Genomic DNA, 5,687 nt, shown 5'->3' with positions numbered 1-5,687 from the left:
GTTGTATTTTTCTTGAAGATGTTTTGCTGGTCATCCGACCAACTTTCTCAATTCAGAATGATTTGTACAAAAATGTATCTGGGAATAAAGATGTTGAATGTTGCTCCAATCAACATAATCTGTTAAACATAACCAGCATGGGGTCAGAGACCACATGGAGGTAAGGTGTTGGTTACATTTGCATAATTGGAGCTAGCAGGTTACTAAGCCGAGAGGTGTTAAAGCCGCATTGTATGTGGCAGACAATAGATGTCTCAACCCCTCGCCTCCATTCAAGTTTGGTTTCTCCATTTTTACACAAATGGCCTCTTTTACACCTGCTGTTTTAACACCTCTCTCTGGTCGGCTTGGTAACACCTGCTAGCTCCAATCATGCAAATACAATCAACACCTTACCTCCATGAGATCTCTGACCCCATTCTCCTTGCATTTGAGGACACTTTCAAAGCCCCAACATAATCTGTTCATCATAACCAGCAGAATGTGTTGATTGGAGCAACGTTCACCATATTTATTCCCAGAGAACTCATTCTGAATTGAGAAAGGTAGTTGGATGACCAGCGAAACATCTTCAAGAAAAATACAGCAAGCCCAGTTGCCTTGATATATTTGTTACAGATATACCATGACCTGGATGAATGAGAACCTTCGCAGACCTAGCTGACCTCTCTTCTATTGTGAAAATAGGATGTTTTGGGGCCTTTGGTGGATATCCTTAGATGCTACCCTTGCTGATACCAGCGTATTTTTTTCATAATGCTGGGTTGGTTGCGTGCCCCGTGTGCGCATCTAAATATATTCTCCCCCTCTCATCTTTTTCTTCTTTCGTACTATGTGACTCGCTTTTCTTTTTTCCACCATTTACTTTCTCTACTTCCTGTTATTGTTTGTTCCCTCGCTCTCTTTCTGGCGGATGTTCAATGGACCTTTGGTCCCCATTCGGTCTACATGTTGTGAATATTGTATGTCACATGAGATTTGGGACACTTATGCTCAGCCTGATTGCGGTTCCTGATATCTCCACCCTGGAAATGATGAGTTATATTTGTACATCTTTTATTTTTCAATGTTTCATTTTTATGACTTTTTACCAAAATTATTTCAATACAATCTTATTGCAATAAACAAAAAATACAATACACCTGCGTTCGGATCCCTAAATAATGACACTTTTTTTACATTTCTACTAGAGGTGCACTGAAATGAACATTTCAAAAACTAAAAAAAAACGAAATTAAAAAAAAATGTCAGACCGAAACCAAAAATGTTTTTTCTTTTAACTTTTTCAATGTTTTTTTCAATATTTTATTTTTATTTATTTTTTATAAACCTTTTAAGCTGCAGGTTTGACAGCAAGGCTCCTGCTGCTGAGAGCCGCTGTCATTAAACACAGCAAGGCTGGGCTAGCTAAACTGGCTGCAGGAGATGCAGACACGAAGGAAGGCCAGTGACCATGCCAGCATACCATCTGCTTCCGTGTTTGGCATGGTCAGATTTAAACAGCAAAGAAAGGGAACTGGCAGGTAGTTCACAGCAAATGAGGAAAGTGACCAACAACTACATGAAAACACGGACACATATTTATAATGTTAATTTTTTTGGGATGCCGTACACTTTATAGCACTTCTATTAGTCCAGGTGACCATTGTCATCAGGACATAAAGTAAGGGAAAATCCAAAAATTTGAATGGCCTCTAGAACAGTAATAGAAGGCCACTCTTCCAATAAAAACACATTTTGAAATGATCTCCTCTAACTACGCATTGTGTCTATGTGACAGGAGGTGAAGGCAAGTCTCCGCAATGGGACACAAGTGGCAAATAAATTTTGACAAGGTTTTTAGCCATTCCCTACTCAATGCAAAACTTTGAAAAAATTGGCTTTAGTTACAATTTAAGTCAACACACTCAAAGTTCCTCTTTTCAGTTTAACAACAAAACTGAGATGGGCCAAACACGAGATGCATTTAAGCATGGATTATGGTTTTTGGGCACCGTATCCCTAATCTTCCAAACTTTTCCAAGTAGTGGTTCCATGGTCTTGGTTATGACACCTTAAGTTTTACCACGGTCTACCAAGGTTCCTCCAGTGTCTTTCCAGTGTCAACACAGGTCCATGATACATAAGTTATACTTGCTCTTCAGACCGAGAAGGGTCAAGTCTTCTCACTGGGACCACCTGTGTTGCTTTACAGCATCCAGAGCATATATACTTCAAAAAGCACAGATAGGCACTGCCGGAAATCACAACAGTCACAATGATGATTACAGTTGCACCAAAAGCTGGAGATACTGTGTCTTCTAATATGGAATGAAGGCCACCATTCGTTGTTAAGGGAGATTCTGTGTGGTCATCTGTAAAAAACAGAGAAAATAAATATTATGATGTCTATGTCTGTACATCTATATCTCTGTAGCCTATAACACAACCCTTGGCAGATAGATGTAGCTCCCGTATACTAGCAACATTCCTTTTATAAAGATCATTTTATTCCTTCGCAGAGCCTGTTAATATTTATAAGTGTACATATTTTTTTTACTATTCATATATGTTTATGCCCAATACTGAAAGTAGATGATAAATGTTTAATGTGACCCTTTAATTTGCCCTGCGTGGAGAAAGAGCATGGTCACTTTATCTGAATGATTGAGTCTAATAAGTTACTCACTCATCTACTTAGTTATTATAGCAACTAGGGATGGAGTGAGGGCTTGCCATTTCCAAGTGGTCGTGGTAAATCCCTGGGATTCGCAAAATTAGCAAATTTGGCCAAAATGTTCAGTAGTTTGCCCCCAGAAATAACAACTTATAATGCTGGAAGGCAGATCTGACAATTCTGTGTAGGGAGATAGCAAGATATGTGCAGCCAGGAAAGGCCAACCCCCAGTATGGGTGGAATAGTAGGAGGTTGTGATGCTACAAATTGATGTACCACATTGATAGAACTTCTTTTGATCATGTCTGACATCATACTGAGAAGTAATCTCAGTGCTTAAAAAAATCTAACCCACGGACAGGAATACTTTTTGAGGACTGAAGGAAACTTTTCGATCTATGTCTGTGAAGAAAAACTCAAGGTGTTATCTTCATTGCCAAAATCTGGCACATGCTCCCAGGTCCTATGCATGTGTCATGATGGCCATGCATGTCTAATAGGGATGCACCGATACCAAGTACAATACTTGGTACAAGTACAAGTACAGATACTTTTCCAGACCCAAGACTAGACTAGAGAAAAATTCAAAAGTTAGGAGGCTGCTGTCATTTGTAAGGAGCACACGGAGCTCCTGGGATTTGTACATCTCTGTTTTAATGTATGATTTTGTTTTTATAAATATAAATAAAGGGATGCACAGATACCAGTTTTGCTTTACTGATACATTCTTGTTTATTGTCATGCGCCAGTTTTTCTAAAACAATATTGACTAATGATTTCAGGACAGTGGTGGAGCACCAGAGCCAGGTCCCAGCTGCAACCGCTGCAACCCTGGTAGTTCTCATGAAAATGCCAAGTATCAGCACTGGTACTCGAAAAGTATCGGTGCATCCCTAATGTCTAACATTTGTGAGTGATACAATACGCCTGACTGTTGCTTTCAATAACCAGCTCACGGAGAGGTTAACCGGATCATAGATTCACAACCATCGCTTAGTGCCCTTTCACACATGCATAAGCAATGATAGGTGTTTTTGGCACACACAATGGCATACATCTGTGAGCCTTTTGTATGTATTCATTTTGCAAGCGGGAACCACTCAGGATAGGGATTTTCCATGATGCAAATGCATTTGTTGCACTTCCTAACTCCCCTTCTTTTTGAAGTACTGCTCACATTTATTTTCATAAGTCTGTATACTAATCTTTTTTTCCAGGTGTCCTAGATCTCGGGGATGTCACAAGTACTCTTCCTCCAGTGATGGGCGAGAAGGGAAAGGTGTTGTTGTAATGATGTGGCAACACTCTCTGCAGCATTATATTATGAGCCAAGGGCAGCCTGGTAACACACTCCCAAGGGGCAGTTCCTCGGCAGCCAGGGCTCACAGGAAGTGGGTTGAATGATGCTGGTCATAATTCATGGGGATAGATGGGGACAAATATTCCAATGAAAACTGCCTAAGATGGGTATTTATCTTGTATTGGTGAGATTTCCTCTCATTTCCTGTTGCATCTCTAGGACAATAAGCAAAAGGGAAATCTCCCCGGGTGGACATAAACAGCAATAAATAACCTAGTAGGGGTCTTACCCCTTCTTTACACAAAAGTTTAGGCTAAATATACTTATACATAAGGGTGTGGGGATTAACAAAGAATGGCCTAAAACTGAGCATAACACCTAAAATTGAGAACATGGAGCTGATCCTTCTCCTAATTAACCACTTCAAGACCAGGTGTTTAGACCCCCTTCCTGGCCAGGCAATTTTTCAGTATTCAGCGCTGCGATACTTTGATACTGCGATATTCCGTCATGCAACACTTTACTGAAATGAATTTTATACCAATTTTTGGGGACAGATAGAGCTTTATTTTGGTGGTATTTAATCACCACTGGGGGTTTTATTTTTTATTATAATTAGGAAAAATTACTGAACATTTTGAAAAAAAAAAAGTTTTTTTTAACATTATGTTAGGAAACATTTATTATTACCCAGTTTTTTGGTCAAATATAAAAGATCGGGTCACGTTGGTTAAATAGACACCAAACATGTCAAGCTTTAAAATTGCGCGCACACGCGACATCGCAGAAAACGACCGCAACCAAAATTAGCCATAGGCGACTCTCCCTGATAGTGGGAGGAAGGAGGAAGATAGACATGTGCAATTTGTTTCGTGCTGAATTGAAATTCGCACAAATTCTGACATTCAGATGCATCCGAATTTCCAAATGACTGAAATAACGAATCCGAACTAATCTGAATGTTTGATAATGAAATTGGGATACATACGAATTTCATTCGTAATGAAACACAACAAGCAGGAGAGCTATGTGTCATTCACCGCTCTCTGGTTTCTCTGCACTTGTAGCCTGAATGAAAACAAAGTAACAGAATATTGTTACAAAATGTAAAGAAAGAAAGATGATGAGAGATCTGTGTTATACTGTAACAGCTTCTGCTTCTTTGCTGACACTCTGATCTGAATGTATACAAAGAATTTGACAGCTGTCACAGAATACACTACAAGTGTTTAACTGTTCACAGAAATAATAATAATGCAAAAAAACAGGGTTCCCCTCACAATTCATACCAGACCCTTTAAGTCTGCTAGGATTGTTAGGGGGGGATGCAATGTAACCCCCCCCCCCCCCCCCCCAAAAAAAAACAGCATGCAGTTCCCCTGACAATTAATACCAGACCCTTTGGGTCTAGTAGGAATTTTAAGGGGAACCCCAACACCAAAAAAAAGTGGGGTCCCCCTAAAATACCATACCAGACCCTTAATCCCCAAAAGCGAACCTGAGAGAGGTCTGGTCCTCTGCCGATTGACAGAAGGCAGTGGGTGGATCAATAGCCTGCCTGCTATTGCAATTTAAATTAGCCAAAGTTCTCTCTTAGGTCCACTCCTCTGTGACTAACTTTATGAAAGGTGATAACCAGATGCAGATGAGCCCCCCTGCCCTCAGACACCCAAAATTATCGGGCCAGGGTTGTGGGGAAGAGGCCCTTGTTCCTATCGGCATGAAGACAAG

The sequence above is a fragment of the Nanorana parkeri genome, unplaced genomic scaffold, assembly GCF_000935625.1.
Source record: "Nanorana parkeri isolate BGI_ZX_2015 unplaced genomic scaffold, ASM93562v1 scaffold114, whole genome shotgun sequence".
Lineage (NCBI taxonomy): Eukaryota > Metazoa > Chordata > Amphibia > Anura > Dicroglossidae > Nanorana > Nanorana parkeri.
Note: the sequence above shows the minus strand (reverse complement) of the source record.